General features: G+C 39.5%; 1 protein-coding gene across 1 annotated transcript in view; it reads right to left on the bottom strand.

Annotated features, from left to right (window-relative positions):
* LOC136867042 (putative inorganic phosphate cotransporter) overlaps positions 1-25,458 on the bottom strand; it is a 550,887-nt gene that overhangs the window by 489,985 nt on the left and 35,444 nt on the right. The window lies entirely within an intron of this gene.

The raw sequence follows: 25,458 nt of genomic DNA, 5'->3' as shown, positions 1-25,458 counted from the left end.
TATGTGCGGGAAGTTCTAAGCAGGATTCTGAAGAGAAAAGGCACTTTAGCTTGATGGAGAGGAATTTTTGTGACAGGGTGTATATGTTGATGTGTAATATTTCCGAGACAGGCTGTATAAGAGGAGCGACATTCTGTAGAGATCCAGAATTATGGTAAACAGAGCGAGTGAAAAATGTAAGGGTTGTCAAATCTAAGTGAGTGCGTTGTAACGCACATTTTAAGTACAGGCGATTTTCTCCCAGGATTCTTATTTTACGTAAGACTGCAACTAAAGTCAAGTCAAGTTGACTTTTCCATTTGATACCAGCGAAGTGCATTTTTTTATAACCGACCTCACGAACGAAACACATTCTTAAACACGGTCGAGGCAGTATTTGCTTATTGGAAATTCAATTTTATTCTGTATCTTTACGAGGTGAAAAACGTCGCGAATTGGAAACATTGCGGGTGTGGGAGTGAGTTTACCAGATTGAGAGTTTACCCGGCGTATGTTGATGAAAGTTTACTTCACAAGAGAGTCTACAGTGACACATGTTTGGAGTGTTGACATTGCAGGTTATTTGAAGCCTCACAGTATAGGCTATGTCGCGAATGTCGTGGTGATTGTGATTATTGTTTTCAGTAATATCACGTAATATCAGACGAGATTTGAATTTACTTTTATTTAGCGAACTTCACTGTATGTGTTTGAATTACAATGAGCGATAGATTGAACTTTTCGAACCCGTTATTTTATTTCGATTTCACACTTTATCGTAGGAAATGGACATAGTTAATATTATTCCAGATTCGAGTTCATTTCTGTAGCGGATTTAACTTCATGTATTTCGATTTCAATGAGAATTTGATTTAAATATCCGGGCATTGTTTTAAATGTTCGATTTCGCCCCACAGTATCGGTGATGTGCAAATACGATAGTGTTGGCTCAACGATAGGTTAGGGATGCCGCGTATCAGACATGTGTACCGTATGCGCACCTTTTAGCGATACATGGACACCCTAGTGCTGAATAGGTCGACCACGGATATCTTCGAGATTCGCATTGGCAACCTTTGAAACACAAACTATGAATCGCTTATGCATCCCTGTGCGACATCTGGCGTACGCTTTACGTACTAGTACTGTTGTTGTTTACACAGCAAAGCCAAACTACAGAATTCATGCTGGGAACAAGATTCGCATCGAGAAATGTTATACAATGTCATATAATGTGTGTACGACACAGTTGTTGGCTTAAGATAATAAAGGTTTAGAAAATTCATATCGATCGATCATATTATCGATACAATTCAGATTTCATTTCCATTCAGTTGGCAGTATTACCGGAACCGTAGGGCTCCCTCCTTACGCCTCCATCCCGTACAAAGAAATATCGCTAAAAGGTGCGCGGATTATAGATACTTCCGCGTTGGCTCAGCGATAGGACCGAGGCCCGTGTACATAGTGTTAGAGGTGTGTAGACATTGTAGCGTTGGCTCCACGATAGGATCAGGACGCCGTTTGTACATAGCCAAGTCAAAGGTGAGGTATTTTCATGAATCGACTTGAACGATGATAGTGTCTGCAGTAGTGGATGCAGGTATGGAAGACATTAGCAGGTATTATTCTTCCATAACAGCGATGTATCAGTATTGGCTTAAATGTAAGGGTTGTCCCACGTGGAAACCTGGCTAATGGAGACTAGTCCCTACTACTTAGCCGCGTGCGTTCAAGCGCGATGACCTTTCATTTTCTATTTTACATTGTTTATCTTTTACTTCTAGATTTATTGTTCGGGTGTACGGTATGTTACGATAGTGCAATGTGTTGACACTTAGTTTTCTTTTCTTTTTCTTTTTTGTATTAGGGATTTACTCTATGAATGCGGTTTCGATTCTTCAGCTGTTACAAATACTTTATTTCTAGATCCTAATGGGTGGGTAGGAGATAGGGACCTGCACTCAGATGGCCTTCACTTAAACCGCAGTGGTACGTAGGAAATTTGTTTGGAAGGGTAATAGGGAGGTACATTCAGGGAAACGGGGTGGCCTAGGGAGCGGTGATCAGGGAACAGTGAACTGGAAATCAAGTAGGGATGACATAAAATGGTTAGTGTTGAACTGTAGAAGTACTGTAAAGAAAGGAATAGAATTGAGTAGTTTAATAGATATAGATATATTTACCAGATATTGTAACAGGAGTTGAATCATGGCTGAGAAATGATATAATGGATGCAGAAATTTTCTCACAGAACTGGAGTGTGTATCGTAGAGATAGGATAGGAATGGTGGGAGGGTGAGTATTCATCCTGGTGAAAGAAGAATTTGTAAGCTACGAAAAAGTTAAAGATGAGTCACATGAAATTCTAGGTGTAAGGCACATTTCTAAAGATAATGGGCAACTTGATATATTTGGAGTGTACATACCGGGAAAGGGTAGCACTGACACGGATGCAGAATTATTTGATAAGATAATCATCTGTGTAGGGAACGACAAGGAAAGAAATGTGATTGTACCGGGAGATCTGAATTTACCAGATGTCAATTGGGAAGGTAATGCGAATGACAGGAAGCATGACCAACAAATGGCAAATAAGTTAATATGGGAAGGACAGCGGATTCAGAAAGTGATGGAACCAACCAGAGGGAAAAATATCCCGGATGTCGTGCTGATAAAACCAGATGAGCTCTATAGGGAAACTGAAGTAATAGATGGTATTAGTGATCATTAAGCTGTTTTTGTGGTAGTTAAAAATAAATGTGATAGAAAGGAAGGTCTTAAAAGTAGGACTATTAGGCAGTACCATATGTCTGAGAAAGCAGGCATGAGGCAGTTTCTAAAAAGTAACTATGATCGGTGGAAGACGGTAAATAAGAATGTAAACAGACTCTGGGATGGGTTAAAAGAATTTTTTGAGGAATGCGAAAACAGGTTTGTACCTTTAAGGGAGGTAAGGAATGGTAAAGACCCACGTTATTATCATAGAGAAATAAAGAGACTAAGAAGGAGGTGCAGACTGGAAAGAAATAGTTAGAAATGGCTGTGGAAGTAAGGAGAAACTGAAGGAACTTACTAGAAAATTGATCTAGCAAAGAAGGCAGCTAAGGATAACATGATGCCAAGCATAATTGGCAGTCATACAAATTTTAGTGAAAAATGGAAGGGTATGTATAGGTATTTTAAGGCAGAAACAGGTTCCAAGAAGGACATTCCAGGAATAATTAATGAACAAGGGGAGTGTGTATGTGAGGATCTTCAAAAGGCAGAAGTATTCAGTCGGCAGTATGTAAAGATTGTTGATTACAAGGATAATGTCCAGATAGAGGAGGAGACTAATACTAAAGAAGTATAAAAATTTATGTATGATAACAATGACATTTACAATAAGATACAAAATTTGAAAACTAGAAAAGCGGCTGGAATTGATAAGATTTCTGGGGATATACCAAAGACAATGGGTTGGGATATAGTACCATATCTGAAGTACTTATTTGATTATTGTTTGGTCGGAGGAGCTATACCAGATGAATGGAGAGTTGTTATAGTAGCCCCTGTATATAAAGGAAAGGGTGATAGACATAAAGCTGAAAATTACAGGCCAGTAAATTTGACATGCATTGTATGTAAGCTTTGGGAAGGCATTCTTTCTGATTATATTAGATATGATTGTGAAACTAATAACTGGATCGATAGAAGGCAGTTCGGTTATAGGAAAGCTAATTCCACTGAAGCCCAACTCGTAGGATTCCAGCAAGATATAGCAGATATCTTGGATTCAGGAGGTCAAATGGACTGTATCGCGATTGACCTGTCTAAAGCTTTTGTTAGAGTGGATCATGGGAGACTACTGGCAAAAATGAGTGCAATTTGTCTAGATAAAATAGTGACTGAATGGGTTGCTATATTTCTAGAAAATAGATCTCAGAAAATTAGAGTAGGTGAAGCTTTATCTGACCCGGAGGGGAATTCCTCAACACAGTATTATCGGACCTATATGTTTTCTTATATATATAAATGATATGAGTAAAGGAGTGGAATCAGATGTAAGGCTTTTTGCGGATGATGTTATTCTCTATAGAGTAATAAATAAGTTACAAGATTGTGAACAACTGCAACGTGACCTCGATAATGTTGTGAGATGGACAGCAGGCAATGGTATGTTGATAAACGGGGTTAAAAGTGTTGTGAGTTTCACAAATAGGAAAATACCTCTCAGTTTTAATTACTGTGTTGATGGGGTGAAAGTTTCTTTTGGGGGTCATTGTAAGTATCTAGGTATTAATATAAGGAAAGATCTTCATTGGGATAATCACATAAATGGGATTGTAAATAAAGGATATAGATCTCTGCACATGGTTATGAGGGTGTTTAGGGGTTGTAGTAAGGCTGTAAAGGAGAGGGTATATAAGTCGCTGGTAAGACCCCAGCTAGAGTATGGTTCCAGTGTATGGGACCCTCACCAGGATTACCTGATTCAAGAACTGGAAAAAAACCAATGAAAAGCAGCTCGATTTGTTTTGGGTGATTTCCGACAAAAGAGTAGCGTTACAAAAATGTTGCAAAGTTTGGGCTAGGAAGAACTGAGAGAAAGAAGGAGAGCTGCTCGACTAAGTGGTATGTTCCGAGCTGTCAGCGGAGAGATGGCGTGGAATGACATTAGTAGACGAATAAGTTTGAGTGGCGTTTATAAAAGTAGGAAAGATCACAATATGAAGATAAAGTTGGAATTCAAGAAGACAAACTGGGGCAAGTGTTCATTTATAGGAAGGGGAGTTAGGGATTGGAATAACTTACCAAGGGAGATGGTCAATAAATTTCCAATTTCTTTGAAATCATTTAGGAAAAGGCTAGGAAAACAACGGATAGGGAATCTGCCACCTGGGCGACTGCCCTGAATGCAGATCAGTATTTATTTATTTATTTATTTATTTATTTATTTATTTATTTATTTATTTATTTATTTATTTATTTTACGTTATTTATGTAAGACGTTGGTCTACCTATCACTTGAAGTTTAGTTTAAGGGGTAGTGTAGGTAGAAAGATTTGTAATTGTAGTTATGTGGAATTAGAAATATTTCATATTGTTGATTTTTATGTTGTGGATTTGTACTTTAGCTAATTTAAGGACGTGATTCTCTCATAACTTGAAAGTAGGTTTAGAAAGGAGACTTTTCGAGCGTTTTACCATTTTTATTTAACTTCAGTGTTTGGCGTTTCCCCTAAACGCGTAGTGAGTTAATGTTTCCCTGTATTTCGCAATTTTGTTTCTTCAGAACGATGTAACGTAAGTCCTCTCGGATCAAGTGTTGCTGGTTCATTCTAAACATCTGTTTGGGGTGATGCATATTTCGGCATCGGGATTTATCTATAACTTAAAGGTGTCACGAGATGACAACACGTGGTGTGATTTTATTTCAGACTTGAATAATTGCTGCTAACTTGTAACAAACACCATGCTTTCAAATAATACCTATTTCGTAACCTACTCAGAGCAACTGATAGTTGATTTAGTTCGATTAAGGATCCATTCGGGGGATGTTCCGGTATCCGAGAGGATATTCGTCTGGTGGAGAACCTTAATTAAATGTAGATCTGGAATTCTCTTTCTTGAAGGTCAGGTTTTCCAAGGATCGTGTGGGTTAACTCTCAGTTATTGTTTGGGTCAATGTTGGCCAATTTTCAGGTTTTTCTGTTCTTTTCTGGTTCTGCTGTCCACATATCTTATATTGCGTTTTTCAAACTTTGGAAGACCCTAGTGTAAATAATTTCAAAATTTTCGCCGTTCACGTTATGCAATGTGACTGATTTATAACATTTATTTATTTATTTATTTATTTATTTATTTATTTATTTATTTATTTATTTATTTATTTATTTATTTATTTATTTATTTATTTATTTATTTATTTCAGTTACCGAGGTTATCGTGATTTCTTTCAATAAATTTTAGTAAGCACATTTTGCTCCTCATTTGAAGTACTTGTACTAGAACCCTGTCGATCAGTCGATAAAGTGACAAGAAAGAATCTTAGACACCCCAAGATCTAAGAATCAGTATTGTTCTACCGAAGCAGCTGAGACAGACGGCCGACGATGGAACGGTAGGTTCAAGGGTTCAGTATTAATAATAAAGAGAATAATTTAAATTTAATAATTAAAAAATAACATTTGTGTAAACGATATTTTCATATTCCACACATCTCTTATTCCCCAAGTCGAATGGTCGAGAGAATTGTCGGATCCCGTACCTGCTATGTAAATATTAAGTACCAAACTGTGATGTAGATGGTATTAAGTAGCTTAAATTAAACCATTGTTATTATTGTATTGCCCATCTTCGTCATTTTTTAAATGCCTACTTTCATTATCTTATTACCTATTTCCTAAATTGTAAGTGTTTATTTGCCTGCCTATAAATGCCTGAACTTCCGGGCTCTGGCAGTAAGTAATGAGGGGAAGCACGAGATGGTGTATGATGTACTATCACAAACACCACTTTTTGGGAATTTCCTTAGTAAGGATCGTTCGACCAATACATTTTTAGTAAATGACCATTTATCAAATTTTAATTAAGCCGTAATTAGTGCAGTAGCTGTCCGACTCGTTGGTTGAATGGTGAGCATACTGGCCTTCGGTTCAGAGGGTCCCGGGTTTGATTCCCGGCCGGGTCGGGGATTTTAACCTTAATTGGTTAATTCCAGTGGCTCGTGGGCTGGGTGTTTGTGCTGTCCCCAACATCCCTGCAACTCACACACAACACACAACACTATCCTTCACCACAATAACACGCAGTTACCTACACATGGCAGATGCCGCCCACCCTCATCGGAGGGTCTGCCTTACAAGGGCTGCACACGGCTAGAAATAGTCACACGAATTATTATTATTATTATTATTATTATTATTATTATTATTATTATTATTATTATTATTATTATTATTATTATTATAGTGCAGTAGCGTAACTGCTGGCTTCCCAAACGGACCATCGATGTTCAAATCACGGTCGATCCCACATTAAAATATTCACCTGAAAGAATTAGAACATCCTCCTCCAGATACCCCAGAAATACCTCTGAAAAGCTGGAGAAAGTAAATAATTTATATTTTTTTCATATTTGGAAATGATTAAAGAATTGTTCCCCAAGTGCGGTAGTTCATATCAAATTTAACTTGGTATTTGGTATTGCTTGGTAGTGTGTTTGCGTTTGTTGATAAATTTTTCATTCGAGTTTTTTTAGTTGCCTGATCGATGATTAGCGTGATCATCAGAGAGAGAGATTATTTGGTTGTAGAGAAATAGATACAAACAACGCACTGTACTAAAGAGCGTACTGTCAAGTAATAAACAGGTTAGCACGACCAGTCCTTCTCCCCTTCTGTGTACACTGCAGTGGTTAGCGAAAGGTTATTCCTTGATAGTACTTCTGTCACACCTCCGTGGAGTGGCGATTGGCGCATAAGGTCACAAGGTCACGTGCCCTCCCAATGAAATACCTACAACCTGTTTTCCAGTCATTGACCGGGTCAGGGATGTAATGAATGATGTAGATATAGGCTGTTAGTACGATGGGGTCGCCACTACCAAAGCAATTTATTAATGACTGATAGATGCTATGAAATGAGAATGGAGAGTGTTGCTGGAATGAAAGATGACAGGGAAAACCGGAGTACCCGGAGAAAAATCTGTCCCGCCTCCGCTTTGTCCAGCACAAATCTCACTTGAAGTGACGGGATTTGAGCCTCGGTATCCAGCGGTGAGAGGCTGACGCGCTGCCGTCTGAGCCACGGAGGCTCTCAAGTGCCCTCCCAATAAACATTAATTTTTAATGTTTACTTCTCAGTACATTATACAAGGGCGATACAGGTTTTAAGCTCATAAGGAAGGTAACTATTGCATTTAAACTGCATAATCTGGCATTAGAATAGAGCGTAAAATGGTATATAGCAGCTCCCGTTCACAACACACATGTGACCTTAGAGCAGACGTTTAAAGTGCATGGTCTCCAAACGTTGCCGCTGGCTGTGTTTCTTGGGGAAGAGGCCTGCTGTAATGAGAGAGCCTCGGTCACAAGCAAACAGTGACCGAGAAGGGTAGCAGGTAGTTCTCTGAAAGAAAGAAAGCTACACAGTTCACTGACTTGTATTTCCGAATGTGCTATTGTTGAAAATAATACTACGAACATATCAGTGGTTATTGTGGTAAGAGAAATGTGTTTCTTAGCATTAGATAGAGTAAAGATATCTCTGAGATGTACAATGACAACAGAGAGGTAAAAAGATTTGAAGCATCAGTCATGGCAACTGTATTTTTCCTCACATTTGCACTATGATACCATACAATGGTCATATGACCTGGAAAGGATGATACTCATAGTACATGGGCACAGCACGAGATCGCGGTGTATTGGACAGGTACCACACACAGGGTGATGGGACTGCAGTGGTAAGTCAAGCTCCGTGCAGAATGGATGTGACGAGACAAGAACAGCGTAGGAAGTACTGGAACATCCGCCATACTCACCAGGCATGTCTCCATGCTATTTTGACCTCGTCTCCAAAGTGGGAGATGGTTTGGGACACGAGAAGACATTGCCAACGCTAAACATGATACCTTGGAAAATCCGAAATTATCGTTTACCATCATGTTTATTATAGTTAATGACTTAGCGTTTCAAATAATATTCTTAAGATTCTCATAGCTAAATCTCGACGTCTTTGGGGGAAAGTACAAATCTGCATTTAATGGAAAGTCGCCCTACAGGAGCACGTGAAGAAATACCTGTGTTTAATTCTAAGAACGTCGTTGATATAAGAATGTTGTCTGCAGAAGTTCTGAAGAGGTAAGAAAATAACTCACCCAGAACTGGTGAAGTAACTGGTTCTGCTGTAGTAGAACTGAAAAGTTATCTTCATCATTATTTATTTCTTCCCCGTTTCTGCTTCCGTGTGATGTAGGCCTATATCAATTACTGCAATGTAACGATTACAATTTTATTTCAATAAGTAAATTTTATTTTTTCTTACTCGGTTTACCGTCCAGGATTCATTTTCCCCTCCAAGGCCCCACACCGCTGGCTGCGCAGTAGCGTGTGACTGGGGAAGACATGTCCATGCGCGTACCGCCATGTTGCGGGCGCTCCTCAGCTTGACGCGGAGACCGTATGGAATACGTGCTTTAACATAAATTTCGCACACATGAAAACATCCACCCTACAAAATTAATGACAGCCTACACCGATTACCGTGTACACACGCAATAAATATACGTAGTATGAAGACTGTGGTAATATTAAAATATATTTCTGTATAAAAACTGAACAATCTACACAAATCCTTTGGATAGCCCATAGGTGGCGCACCTAAAAAAAAAAAAAAAAAAAAAAAAAAAAACTTTAGCAGACAATAAGAAGACTGAAAAATACACTACTACAAAAATACACTAGCACTGCCTCGAAAAGTATCACGCCGCTCACTTTAATACTGTATAAGAGTCATGTTTGTAACTAATTTGTTCGAACATTGTACGTATCGCAAGAAGGCCAAACTCAAAGGACGAGGTTCACGTGACAATCTGTCTCTTGAGAAACCTAGACTCTACAATTTAGCTTTATTGAAAATAAAAAGACATGTCCAAAAAGCAGTCTACAACTTAAGTATGATCACATATCGTGAGATAAAAATTGCCTGTCTCTCAGCAGACTGCAAAACACATAAATATTTACAAACTCCTGCACCGATAACAATAATCTTCAATATCAACAAAAAAGGAAACCTGTGAAATAAAATCTGTCTATGAAAGGTACATAGCTTACGATTCCTCTCTGATAAGTCATTAGGCCTACAGCAAATTTTACTCAATTCTCTGAACACATTGTTTAAAATGTACATGACTGCAGAAATCATTCTACAACAATCAGATACATATTTTATCATTTTCTGAATATGAAATGCCGGCTCTGCGGTGTAGGGGTAGCGTGTCTACTTCTTACCCGGAGGCTCCGCGTTCAATCCCCGGCCAGGTCAGATATTTGTACCTGGATCTGAGTGCTGGTTCAAGATCCGCTCAGCGTACGTGGTTACAATTGCGGAGCTATCTGACGGTGAGATAACGGCCGAAAGGATTCACCATGCTGACCACATGGCACCTCGTAATCTACAGGCCTTCAGGCTGAGCAGCGGTCCCTTGGTAGGCCATGGCCTTTCGGGCCTGTTGTGCCATAGGATTTGGTTTGGATATGAAATAACGTGACTGGATGAGCAGAAGTTGTTATTATTGTGTGATTTGGATTTAGGTAAATGCTGCCTGACATTTGTTACACTAGTGGTAGTCTTCTATTGTGTATTTCTTAAAATGAAATGAATGTCTAGGGTTAATTTGAGTTTCTCTGCGTGGTTTAGGCTTAAGTTTTATTTTTACCAATTTGCTTTACGTCGCACCGACACAGATAGGTTATCGCGACGATGGGATAGGAAAGGCCTAGGAGTGAGAAGGAAGAGCCCGTGGCCTTAATTAAAGTCAGCCCCAGCATTTGCCTGGTGTGAAAATGGGAAACCGCGGAAAACCATCTTCAGGGCTGCCGACAGTGGGGTTCGAACCCACTATATCCCGGATGCAAGCTCACAGCTGCGCGGTCCTAACCGCACGGGCAACTCGACCGGTTAGGCTTAAGTAAGAATGGTATCATTTAAGATGTAAAACCCTCCTCATAATATTATCTTCTTGAATATTACTGCTTTTACAAACTCATTCTGAATTAACATTATCTGAGCACATAAAAATTGAAAGTGCGTTTTAATTTTTCCCTAATACGAGCACCATGATTTACACCAGAATGAAAATAGATAAAACTGAAAGTAAAGCACTTGTAAACAAAAATATTAATATCATAGTGGACAGTTATTTTGATTAGCGTTTCCTAATGCAGACTAGGATTGACAAGATTGTAATGAGCTTTATTTAGATTTTATATTGTCAGATCTATCTGGAATAGCGGATTAACAATTGTATTCTTTCATTATAAAGTAAATGGGAAAAATTGGAGAAATGAAGACACGATACTAATTAATAATTTTTCAGATAATTGATAATTTGAAGAAATATCTTACCCTAATATTAAAAGGTTTTATCAAGTTGTATTAATCATATCTTACGAATTCTAGGCCCAGGTTTATCAAATTTGTAATACCGCAACACAGTTTGTGTGAAAAATGTGTAGCCTTTTTTAGAACAGCTGTTTAGTTCTAAACAATTATCTCCGATGTATTGGAAAAAGGCAAACAAAAAAGAAGCCTAAATATTCTAAATTTCATGTCCATACGTTCTCTGAATCAACCACCCTATAACCTGTTTAGTTCTCGATTAGGCCCTATGGTAAATTAAAGTTATTTTATAACAGTTCTATTTCTACTCACATGTGAAAAGAAATACCAGATCCCTTCCGATAGCAACCTGTACAAATGAAGGCTGCACACGAACTCACCCTCGTGAATATCTTTCCATTTTACAGGTAAGGCCTAACTTTAGGCCTAATATTGCCGAAGCTACTGTAATGTATCAGCTCCCACATTCCTTGAAAATATTTGACAATATATTATCACTCCGTCACATATAATACTAAAACAGATCCGCTAACAGGCATGATTCATATCAAATCGAAAACATGCAAGGGTCTGTAAACATTAGCACGTGCTAGCCATGATTCGAAGCTGAAGCGCCCGCAACATGGCGATGCGCGAAAGTGTTCAATATTCCGCATAGCATCAGCGCGCTCTGTGAGTCTAGAAAAGTTTCTCTCGGGATTCCGCCTCTATCTCAACAAGGGTAGCGTACCGTACTGGAGCGTGCGTCTTGGGGTCGAGGGGATACAACTTACCATGAATGGATATGGGCTATTATTATTATTATTATTAACTTCATTTCATCCATAAAAAGGAATTTGAGCATACAAATGTAGGCTATAGCCTAAGTGTTGTGCTTTCCAATAGGTCTGGTTAAGAAAGCTAATCATCATGTTACCACCTTTCCGAGTGTTATACCGGTACTCACTTTCCAGTTCCGCCAATTAGGGCTGAAACATGGCACATTTGCCAATTCTGGCTATATGTAACCCAAGTCAGGCAGATTAGAAAACACATCACAGGAAACGAGTCTGTCAGACGGTATTCTCATAAGTAGCCTACATGTGGTTAATGAGCACGTTGACCGCAGTGCCATTCGAAGCAACTTATAAATATGACGTTTCGCTTTCATCAAAGAGGCAATAGGGTAACTAGTGGAAGCAGAGGTATACAGCCGTCGAATACCAAATAGCTGCTATCTGTTGGCAGCTCGTTGTATTAAGTAAGCATTGAACACCGCCGCCTCGATCCTCTTATACTGCCTGCTCTATGCCACTAGTTTAACACAGGAAGGCGCGACTACCAATAGTTCTCCAAATCGCCGTAAGAGTGCAGCAGTAGACGCACAATCTTCGCTGTCAGTGTGGGTGTAGCACTGTATTATTGGTGCGTGAATGTGTATGAAAACCTGAGTTATTTTGTACAATGAGTAAACGTGTCTCGTCACTTTCGTTCATACAAGATATATTTTGAATAGAACTGTGAAATGAATTAATCATGTTATGTTTATAGATATTTCAAAAGTGATTTTAAGTGGAAAGGAAAACCCCCCCGCAATGGCCATGTCATTGCCTAGTATGTCCAGTACTTGTTTATTTCCGTTCGTGCAAGGTATATTTTTCGTAGAACTGAAACTTCAGATTCTTTCCCCGAAATATTCAACTGTTGTATACCATGTTGCCAATCTCAGCAAGGTTGTTCGCAGCCAGAAAATATACGACTCCATGAAATACAGTCTAGAAGAGAACTGAGAGAAAAGCGGCTGTCGGCTTTATCTAGGCAAGGACCTAATGAAGGAAGTAATTGGATATCCTCAGATTACTCTCGTATCTGTGCCTTTACACCTTATTTCAGAATTTGATGGAGCCTCCGCGGCTCAGGCGATAGACGCCGGCCTCTCACCGCTGCGTTCTGTGGTTCAAATCCCGGTCATTCCATGTGAGATTTGTGCTGGACAAAGCGGAGGCGGGACAGGTTTTTCTCCGGATACTCCGATTTTCCCTGTGATATTTAATTCCAGCAACACTCTCGAATATCATTTCATTTCATCTGTCATTCATTAATCATTGCCCCGGAGGGATGCGACAGGCTTCGCCAGCCGGCACAATTCCTATCCTGCCTGCTAGATGGGGGCTTCATTCATTCCATTCCTGGCCTGGTCGAATGACTGGAAAGAGGCTGCGGATTTTTTCCAGAAGGTGATTAAAGCCGTGGAGGATAGTGGATTCCTTGCGATAAAAATTGTGACGGACAATCACTAAACGCCTTCATGTTTAGACATTTTGGACAACCTCCGATATCCAGACGATAATATTCCAATCAAACTAGAAACAGGAAATCAAATCCTAGCTTGCGGTTACTAGGTTCGTTTGTTGAGGAGAGGACAGAGTGTGACATTTGTGTCAGCAACATCTCACTGCCTAGAGCTTCGACACCTCTAAATGGAACTGATTATACATCAGGACAGAGAAGGAGTTCGATACCCAAAACCTAGTTTTGTTGCTCTGGTGAAGCATCTCCAGGAGTTCGTTTAAACTGATGTGCCCTATTGTCGAAGTCCTTCGAGCGTATGAGCGTAATACGAGGACTTGCGACGTCTTCCCTTTCAGAATACCGGGCGAGTTAGCCGTGCAGTTAGGAACGCGCAGCTATGAGCTTGCATCCGGGAGATAGTGGGTTCGAACCCCACGGTCGGCAGCCCTGAAGTTAGTTTTCCGTGGTTTCCCATTTTCACACCAGGCAAATTCTGGGCTGTACCTTAATTAAGGCCACGGCCGCTTCCTTCCCATTCCTACGCCTTTACTATCCGACCATCGCCATAAGACCCATCTGTATCGGTGCGACGTAAAACAAATATTTAAAATCTTTCAGAATGTGTTTTGTTACAGTGTGAGGTCAAGGAACATCAGCAAAATGTTAGTGATATTATCCTAACCAAGTTCGTAAGACCTCTATTATTTGATATTGCGTTGGCAAGAACACAAAAAGTACGGTACCACTCCAAGCCTTCGTCCAGGAAAATCTTTAAATTGTGCATGAAGAGGCCAACTGCGACTTCGTGCAGGTAATATTGCCGATATTTAATATTACTGATGTATTTTACGAGCTTCAGTGAACATATGGCCATACTGCATAGTGTTTTGTAGGCTGTCGTCATTAGAATAAGTTTAGACCATTGTGCGTCTATGTCTGCCATCTAGCGGAGAAATTTTGTCGCAGCGTAGTCGCAAAAAGGCTCGCATAGAGCAGGCAGTATAGGAGGATCGAGGAGGATCGAGACGGCGGTGGCATTGAACTGAAATACAGGCGTACTCTACCGGCTTGCCTTTTAAACGTCTTTCAGCTGATCACTTGACTGGAACTGAGCGGCTTACAGGGATGCAACCAGATTTGCTTGTTTAAAGGGGCCTAACCACAGAGTTAGTAAAAAAAACTGTGTGGATATTGATATGGTTTTAAATTCTTACATGTAAACAGTCTCAGAGACTACAGTATACTTGCGACGTTTCTCTCCAGTAGAAAGAAAGCTCAAAAAAAAAAAAAAAAAAAAAAAAAAAAATAGGATAAATGCTTGACAAGAAAGAACGGTGTTCAATTGCAGTTAAGTAAAGAAATTCAATTTAGAATTTACTGTTCATGCTAAGTCTTCTAACAACATACTTTTAGAATGGGGATACGTACATTTCGCTATATTTTCTGTAAATATAATAAATGGACAGGACATCGGCATACCGGTAATTCTGCTCAACGACCGAAAACATTCTCTCTCGTACGAAGCTAATAAGCGAGTTTTTAGGCCTAAAAGCGTTGGCTAGATTTTGGAGCAAGGTAGACAACATATTGTCATCGCCGATTAGGGCGCTGGCTTTCTGAGCCCAAGTTGGCGGGTTCGATATTAGCTCAGTCCGCTGATTATTTGGTGCTCAAATATGTCAGCCGCGTGTCGGAAATTTGCTGGTACGTAAAGGAACTCCCGTGGGACAAAATTTCGGCACCTCGCCGTCTCCGAAACCCGTAAAAGTAATTAATGGGACGTAAAGCCAATATTATTATTATTATTATCATCATCATTATCATCATTGCTCTCTAAACATGGTTACAAATGGAAATATGACACTCAGTTGTGGTTTCAGTCTATTATGGAGTTTTTTAATAGCTTTCCGTGAAATGTTTGATTTGCTTTAAGATTTTAAGTTGTAAAATGACTCCCTTGAATGGAAAGTGAGAGTGGTAAATGATATGATTGAAGAGAACTGAAAAAAATCTTTACAATCATATTTTGTTTGTTTGCTGGCGGGACCCAGTGTGTACAGTGCACTATGTCTTCTGGCATAGGCTAGAGCAATTTTGTTACTTTCATTGATCTGTCTCAGCTTTATCCTTGGCTTTGACAAAATGAAAGTGACTGAGGTATGAGCGATGCTAGTAATGTCATTCCTTCTGCAGCCAGTCCCTGCTATGAATGGTGTGAACATATTGCTCATAGGGTCGGTTGGTGCATGCATTTCAGTGGGGTTGGCAGACTGATATGTAATAGCAACTTCTGGCTCGGTGAGGACAGCAACGGGAAACTACTTCACTCCTCATTTCCCTAGTACGCCTCTTCAGTGATGCCTAGGCCATCTATGACAGCTGATGGCGGAGCTGTTGAGGATCTAACCAGCCTTCGGGCTGAGGACTAAACATACACATACAACAATTTGCTTTACGACGCACCAACACAGATAGTTTTTATGGAGACGGTGTGATAGGAAAGGGCTAGGAGTGGTTAGGAAGCTGCCGTGTCGTTAATTAAGGTACAGCTCCAACATTTGCGTGGTGTAAAAATGGGAAACCACGGAAAAGCATCCTCAGGGCTACCGACAGTGGACTTTGAATCCACTATCTCCCGAATGCAAGTTCACAGCTATGCGACCCAAAACCTGCAACCATTCGCTCGGTATCATGCAAATCAGTGGCATTACAAGAAAAGAAAAAACATCAAGTGAACCTCTAAACACTGAGTTGGCATGGCCATGAGCAATATAATCAGGGCTGTAAGAAATATGTTGAGAAATCAACATTACTTTCAGACTATAATGAAGAGGAACAGTGTGTCAACCTATTGGTTACGAAACAAAATTGTCTTTGTTAACCTACTTCTAACAGTGGGATCATGCATGTATGATCTGCCAACACGATATATACATAGGCCTATATTCGTATACACTTTCACTGGATTTTCTGGATATTCGCTTTCAAAGACATGGCCATTCAGTGAAAGAAAAACGTCTTCCCTTATATTTCGTACCAGCTGTAGTACCTGGCATTGCCCTGATAGTTTCTGAATATTTCCCTTTAAGATTTGTATTACCAGTTAGTTATGTGTGAAGTGAATTTTTATATAATTCCTTTTTGACTTGCAGATTGATATGTTACGATCTATTATGTAGTTTTAGATTTATTTAGATGTGTTTGATTTCAAGTTTTAGATGATTTGATTTTCGAGTAAAACTTCGTCCTTATGGAAGCTCGAATCGACTGGGAAGTATGTGATCCTGTCAAAAATTAATCTGTCAATGAGACTGTCCCCCTCTCGCCCCCTACCCCTAAGAGATAAAAAATCTGGATTGTCACCATTCATCTCAGTGACCCTGAAAACTGTAGATTCGACACTGTTTTCAATTATTTTCCTATCTCACTCCCCCCTAACCCTCACCCCAAAGGGGGCTGAACATGAACTTTAAAAATTCGGAGTGTCACTATTCATTTCAGCGACCACGAAAACTATGGATTCGATACTATTCTAGATTATTTTTATACCACCCCCCTCGCCCCCTACCCATAAGAGTGCCAGGGGTGTCTTACCCCCACGCGGTTTGTCTCCTGATACTAATTGATAAGTGTACCAAGTTTGGTGAAATTTCTCCAGTGGTTTAGGAGGAGTTGTGTCATTTAAACACACACACCCACGCACACACATACTGTACATCCATTTATATATAGTAAGAAGAAGAAAAAGATAACATTTATTATAGTTTTTCGATTATTTTTATATCTCACCCCCTTCGCCCCCCCCCCCCCCCACTTGGACCTGTACAAAATCCGGACTATTACTATTCATCTCAGAGACCCTGAAATCTATGGATTCGAAACTGTTTTTAATTATTTCTATATCTCACCCCCACTCGCTCCCCACCTGAACTTGGACTTTAAAAAAATCTTCAATATTACTTTTCAACTCAGCGACCCCGAAAACTACGAATTCGACACTATTCTCGATTATTTTCATAACTAACCCCCCTGACCCCCCTTCCTTAAGGGTGCTAGGGATGGCTTATCCCCACAGTGTTCGTCTCCCGATAGTAAGTAATACGTGTGCCAAGTTTGCTTGAAATTGCTCCAGTGGTTTAGGAGGAGACGTGTCATCTACACATACACACACATAAATCCATTTTTATATATAGTAAGTAAGATAAGATTTTATACTTCACCCCCATTCCATCCCCGCCCAAAGGAGTCCTATGAGTGCCTTACCCAACGTATATTTTTTCCAGATAGTAAGTCTTATGTGTACAAATTTTGGTTGGCAGCTATGCCCAAACGTACATGCATAATCTCGCTGCTCTAGAATCCTGGAGCGGACGTTGCCATGGTAACGGCAGTTCATTTCTTTTATCCGATTCCTAGAGATGGGGTAGTGTGGTGCAAATATCTCCGTAACGGTTGCTTTTACGGCCTTAAAACATGGTTTTCGGGCCCGTATGGCTCACCGAGTTTTGTTCTTTGCGTCAAGAGGATTAAATTAAGCTTTGTCTCGTCCTTATACGACAAATTCGATATTTTACCTAACCTATTATATTTATATTTCCCCCGTGCCCCCACCTCGAATTGTTTTGAAAATAAAATACAGCCCATGTTACTCACTGGCAATGTAGCTTTCTATAGGTGAAGAAATTTTTAAAATCGGTTCAGTAGTTTTTGAGTCTATTCGTTACAAACAAACAATACAAAATTTTCCTCTTTATAATATGGTAAATATGGTAAAGTCCAAAGAATCTCTTTCACGCCGACAGGGAAAGAAACCGCGAAGTCAGCGCAAGTAGGTCAAACCACATGACGATAACTTCATACAAATTATTATTTTATTCGCACGAAAATGAATTTCAAATAAACATACCAGTGAAATGATACGCCATTGCCGTTTATGAACCTCCCTGTGTAGACATAAGCTGTCCAGGAGACTGACATTTTCCTTAAGAGAAGTATACGACTTCAATTCATCGAGAAACTCCAGTAGTGACAGCGCCAAACAATCCAGCTTTTGCCAACAGCATGCTCACTCAACTTCGCACGCGACTGCACACTATTGACGTCAGAAAAGTTGGATGGCGCAGCCACGCGGTAGAATGTTGAAGCTGCAACATAGTGACTGGTGAGGTTTATTTACATGGCGAAGCATTGACGTCGTGATGGAAACAGAAAGAAAATTGCCAAATTTGAGGAGGTACTGCTCTGCAAATCGTATAAAACGGATGCGAAATCACTTCACTACTTCCCTGTACAAAAAGTTCAGAGAAAGATGGGCTTCCGCGCTGTTAATTGGAAAACGCGTTACGCGATATATGACAGTGTGCAGTCTGCATTCTCGTGAAGACGACTTCTTTCCACAGCATAGGTACCGGTACTGTTTATTGTACTCATTGATAGTTATTGTCTCTAATTTATATTCACAAAGATTTAGCTACATCAAAAATACTGATAAACTTGTAGCCTAATACTTCAGTGCCGCACACAGAATGTGATCTGCTCTTTGTAAACTTCTTCATATGTGTAATACCAGACAGTAAATTAAATATCTGCATGTGAGTAATATCTTTAACTGGTAGTAATTAAGCACTGCATTTAAATTGCCTATAAAATACTTCTATCAATGAAAGAAAATATGTAGTATTTTGCCATCACAAATTAGCTTTTTTTGCTATTTGTTTTTCGTCACATCGACACAGATAGGTCTTATGGCGACGATGGGACAGGAAAGGCCTAGGAATGGGAAGGAAGCGGCCGTGACCTTAATTAAGGCACAGCCCCAGCATTTGGGAAACCACGGAAAACCATCTTCAGGGCTGCCAACAGTGGGGTTCGAACCCACTATCTCCCGGATGCGAGCTCATAGCTGCACGCTCCTAACCGCACGGCCAACTCGCCCGGTCATCATAAATTAGAAGCCATAACCTAATTATTTGGTAGAATTGGACAAACCAAGTATTCTTCAACCCCAAGCAGCTGTAACTGTAGTGGTTAGAGTACTCTTAAATTATAATTTTCAAACTTTGCTCTGCATATTCTGTAGGTAGTTATAATTTTTATACTTATTATTGTCGGTTCTATTGTGCTGATCGTAAAAATGGAAGAATATTAAGATTAGGATGTGGGCTGTTCCAACACAAGCCTGTATAAAGCCTAGGATTTATTTGCTTTACAACATTTACTTAGTAGAATTATTATTTTATTTCTTCCCCAAGATTACAGTTTACAAGACATAACTCCCCCGTCACCTGGCTAAGGCTTTGGCATGGACCAAATCAACAAGATATATTTTTTTTTTTTTGCTAAGTTGCTTTACGTCGCACCGACACAGATAGGTCTTATGGCGACGATGGGACAGGAAAGGGCTAGGAGTGGGAAGGAAGCGGCCGTGGCCTTAATTAAGGTACAGCCCCAGCATTTGCCTGGTGTGAAAATGGGAAACCACGGAAAACCATTTTCAGGGCTGCCGACAGTGGGGTTCGAACCTACTATCTCCCGAATACTGGATACTGGCCGCACTTAAGCGACTGCAGCTATCGAGCTCGGTGTCAACAAGAAATTACTCCATAACCTCTAATAGTGGAAAATTACAGTAGCTTAACTGTTAAGGTGAATTAGTGTGTCAATGGTAACATTTCTCGGACAAACCCGCTTTACATGTACAATTGCACTACACATTTTCACTCCCTTTGTTCAAGACAACATTAACTTTGTGGGGGTTGGAATCTATGTGGGATAATTGTAAACACAACGCTACAACACCAGTTTCATCTTCTGTTTCAAACTTTTTACCTACACATAGCAAGTAATTACGCTTGAATATTTCTTCCCCTTCCACTAATGGACGCGTGAAATCTCCGACAACTCTCAACAGTTGCGCATACGACACCAAAGACATTCTGAACACTTTATAAATCCTACAGACGCACACCCGATCACTGTCGTGTTTACTTCCCGTCACTATCTCGCCGCCATATTGGAAACAGCTGACCGTAAGCTCCTCCCCCGTTTCGGACGTCAATATAACAGTAGTCTGGTTGCAGGGCCGATGACCTTACATGTTAGACCCATAGACTTAGTAAATAATACTCTAGATGTAGCACTGGCGCTGCGATGCTCGAATACTGCATCAATAGATGGCGATAGGACTGCAGTGTATAGAAGGTTTCTACTCTCTCAAAATTATGTCCGTCCATGCTGATATCATCCTAGTTAATCTGCCGACATATAATAATAATAATAATAATAATAATAATAATAATAATAATAATAATAATAATAATAATAATAATAATGTTATTAAATTTACGTCCCACCAACTACTTTTGCGGTTTTCGGAGACGCCGAGGTGCCGGAATTATGTCTTGTAGGAAATGTTTACGTGCCAGTGAATCTACCGACACGAGGCTGACGTATTTGAGCACTTTTAAATACTATCGACCTGAGCTAGGATCGAACCTGCCAAGTTGGGGTCAGAGGACCAGCGCTCAACCGTCTGAGCCCCTCAGTCCGGCTTATAGTTATAGTAATATTATGATCATTATAATCATAAAATACAAATAGCTGCAAGCTTACATTCGGCAGATGACCGGTTTGAATTCCATCGTCAAGTACTTTGAAGGTGGTTTTCTGCGGTTTACTATTCTACCATCACTGTAAAACATGGATGTGTAAGTGCGCCGTCAAACTACTGGGAAGAAGGAAAAACAACACACACACATATAAGCAGGCAAAAAGTTACAGCACTTTGGTAAACTATAATATTGTTTAATGCCGTTGTTGATAGTCCGTATCTGCGTTCACAATGCAATGTATAATATTATGTTCTCCCGGCAAAAAGTCAATTTATTTCATTTACCTTAGAGACTGAATAACATAAACACTCGCCGTTGATTAACTCATTCTGTCCTTCAAATATATAAAATTATCTTGCTAACTTATAATTTAATTGATTGATATAGTGCACTATTTTACTAGGAGCAGTAGGTTCCGTAAATTGTTAAACCTCTATAAATCGCAACGGCTATAATCATTTTTGCCCACTTAATGCCTTTGCCAGCACCATTGAAATGCATGCATTAATATCATTGTGAAGTTAGACAAAAACGGCGCATCGTTACCACTGCTGTATTTTATCAATATACTGTATAGATGAATATCTTACAGTAAATGAGGTATGTAGCTTTATTACCACTGGTATAGAAATGGTTGTATATAGGCCTACATCATAAGTATGTGCCTCAAATTATTAGTTTTTTTTATGTCTGTAGTATTTATTTATTTATTTATTTATTTATTTATTTATTTATTTATTTATTTATTTATTTATTTATCGTAGTACTGGGATTGTCCGAGAATATGTTCAGCTCGCCTACTGCAGGTCTTTCTATTAGACTCCCACGGGCGACCTACGGGTCTGGATGTGGGATGATGATGATGATGATAAGGAGGTAGGGAGAGGATGAAACCCGGTGTCAGTACATAAATTACTCCTGTGGAATAACATCAAGGAACCTCCTCAAGTCTTACAGTAAAGTCCCCATCCATCGAATGAATCGCCATCAGTACCATCATCTGTCCTGAAGTAGTATTTGGTGGCAACGGACTTAGCATCGGCAGTTTAAATAAGTACGGAAGCTGTTCATTATATTAATACTTGTAAATTGATTTTTTGTCAATACTAGTTCATGTTATCACTAAACTCTATATCATTGATAAGTTTACACAACGTAAACAATACTGTACACATATACGCATATTTTAAGTAAATTTGTGTCCTCATCGCGAGGTGGCGCAGCTCTAATCAGGCACAACCCAATGGAGGTGAGCAGCATGTACCATTCCAACCATATACCAGCCCTCCTGCCATCCTTAAATTGTTGGCAGTACCGAGAATCGTACACGGGCCCCCGAGGACGGCAGCTAATAACACTAACCGTTACGCTTAGCATGTTTTAAATGATATGATAGAATCCGAGGATGTTCCTGTAGAACGAAACATGTCATTCTTTGTATAATAGTGTGTATTTTTTACAGGTATGTTTATAGTGTTATAATTTATATTGAAATGGCTGTGTTTGACAGACTGAAAAGCTTTTTTTTGTTACATTTTGTTACATTACACATTGTTCAAAAGGTGCTATTTCCACTTCAAAAACAATTCTATTTCTTCACATGCATTACATTAGAATAATTTAATACTATCGAATGCCATGAGCAAACCAGACGAGAAAGGTGTAATTCATTAAAAGTTGTTCCTTACCAGATCACGGGTACGTTCCATTTGCCTTTTATTGTACGTTTCATGCGTTTTAACAGAACATTCTTTTGGTGGAAACAGCGCCTTTTGAACAGACAAATCTCATATGCCCTCACTCCATATGAACACTGCAAAGTTGAATTGAATCCAAGATTTTTGTCACGCAATCTAATGATTAGAAAATGTATACCACCACCTCTCCTACCCTGCTGACCAACATTATGATGTTGACTTTTTTCCACCAACGGGACTTGAACCGGCTAACCACGGTGTCAGACTCTAGAGACTTGACACCTTAACGCTCATGACCACTAGGAAGTCTTGTGTTGAATTAAAATATTTTTTTCCCTTGCTATTTGCTATAGATAGCTCCGACACAGATACCAATCTCACTGTATGTCACGTAAGTCTTATGGCGACGAACATATATAAATACAAATTTCCCTTGAACGTCAGGGTTGAAAGCAAATACGTACCGTATAACCTAACATCATAATTCAGATAGAAACAATATTTTGGTATTTTTTCATGTCAAACAAAACAATGACAATGTATTTACGTTTCGCGGAGACAATTTGTTTTACGACGTATCGACACATATAGGACTTATGGCGACGATGGTACAGGAAAGGGCTAGGAGTGGGAAGGAAGCGGCCGTGGCCTTAATTAAGGTACATCCCCAGCATTTGCCTGGTGTGAAAATGGGAAACCACGGAAAACCATCTTCAGGGCTGCCGACAGTGTGGTTCGAACCCACTATCTCCCAGCTGCGAACTCACAGCTGCGCGCCCCTAACCGCACGGCCAACTCGCCCGGTATTATTATTATTATTATTATTATTATTATTATTATTATTATTATTATTATTATTATTATTATTATTATTATTATTATTATTGAAAGGTTTGAAAGATCCCATAAATAAAGTAAATGTTCAAAAGAAATAGTCACAAATTTAATCGTTTCCCTCTGAGAAACAACGATACGCTACAGTGACCCTTTACCAACCTTCGACATTGAAGAATATAGTGTTGCATTACCTGTTCCCAGGTAAAGGTGTAGCCACTAAACATGGACTAAATTCTTGATGAGTTCATTCAAGGAGTGCCAGAATCTCAACAGGTTTTCAGCCAGCCAGAGAGAGATCAGTAGATCACATATCACAACTACAGCAACGTAAGGTAAGATAGTTTACATTTTATTTTATCATCGCACGTACTGTACGTGAAGAAAGAGATTCTTCACACGATAAAAGATACAGTATGCCATTCTAATAGATCTTAGCCGATAATAAAAGGATCTGCGCGATATACTGTACATTCCGTGGAATGCAATATTCGTAAGCCCTTGATTGGACGTCATTTCGTCCTGCTGTACTTTATATCACACTAGCTACACTACACGTTGATGATGACGATTATTATTATTATTATTATTATTATTATTATTATTATTTTACAATTTGCTTTATGTCGCACCGACACAGGTCTTACGGCAATGATGGGATAGGGAAGGCCTGGGCGTGGGAAGGAAGCGGCGTGGCATTATTATTATTATTATTATTATTATTATTATTATTATTATTATTATTATTATTATTATTATTATTATTATTTAATCAGTTTACCGTCCAGGGTTGGTTCTTCCCTCAGACTCAGCGAGGGATACCCATAATTACCGCAACAAGGGCAGTGTCCTGGAAAGTGAGACATTTTGTCGGGGATACAACTGGGGAGAAGGACCAGTAAAATAGAATAGTTCCATCCCCCAGTTTCAGATCACCTGAAATTATTGGTGAGGGAGTAATCATTTATAGTAATCCAAAATATGTTTGGTACATGCATTATTTTGCTTATTACTACTTTCCTACTACTACATTAAACATTAGGTTTTTTCTTGAAAGTGTATTTATTTATTTCGTCCTAGACGTTAACAGAGTTACATAGTCTAGGACAAAATTGTATCTTACTAAGTTGTATTAGTGTTTACTTTTGTGTCATCAATCTTTATAGAGTTATCCTACAGTTACAAACAACATACACTTTGAATGAACTGAATGAATTAAATAATGTATGGATAAACACCCTTCTCACCCAGTCCCGGATAGACACCGACTGGGAAGAGTTGATTCATGACTGAGTGGATGAATGGATGAACTGTATAAAAAGTAGGATGAAAGTGAGAAGGACCAGTACCTTGCCCAGGTGGCCTCATCAGCTGTGTTGAACGCGGACCTTGTGGGGGGATGGGAAGATCGGAAGGGATAGACAAGGAAGAGGGAAGGAAATGGCCGTGGCCTTAAGTTAGGCACCATCCCGGCATTTGCCTGGAGAAGAACTGGGAAACCACGGAAAACCACTTGGAGGATGGCTGAGGTGGGAATCGAACCCCCTCCACTCAGTTGACCTCTCGAGGCTGAATGGACCTCGTTCCAGGCCTCGTACCACTTTTCAAATTTCATGGCAGAGCCGGGAATCGAACCCTGGTCTTCCGCGGTGGCAACTAATCACACTACCCACTACATCACAGAGGCGGACTAGAACTAATATTTCCGGAGATAATTTGCAAATTTGTGAAATTTGTAATAAGCTGTGTTGGGAGAAGTACAGTACAAGTAAAAAAGTAACTTAACTAGATTGAATTACAGTTACCTGAGAAATATTTTACTAAGTTACATTTAGAAATTACATTTTCAACTAGTAATCAGTTAAATTACAATTACACAAGAGCCTCGTTTAGACGGATTAAGTGGACCGGAAGTGATCCAGATGATCGAAAATCCGGATAATCCGGAAAAACTAAAAA

Source organism: Anabrus simplex, chromosome 3 (genome assembly GCF_040414725.1).
Source record: "Anabrus simplex isolate iqAnaSimp1 chromosome 3, ASM4041472v1, whole genome shotgun sequence".
Taxonomy (NCBI): Eukaryota; Metazoa; Arthropoda; class Insecta; order Orthoptera; family Tettigoniidae; genus Anabrus; species Anabrus simplex.
This window is presented reverse-complemented; position numbering and strand designations above follow the sequence as displayed.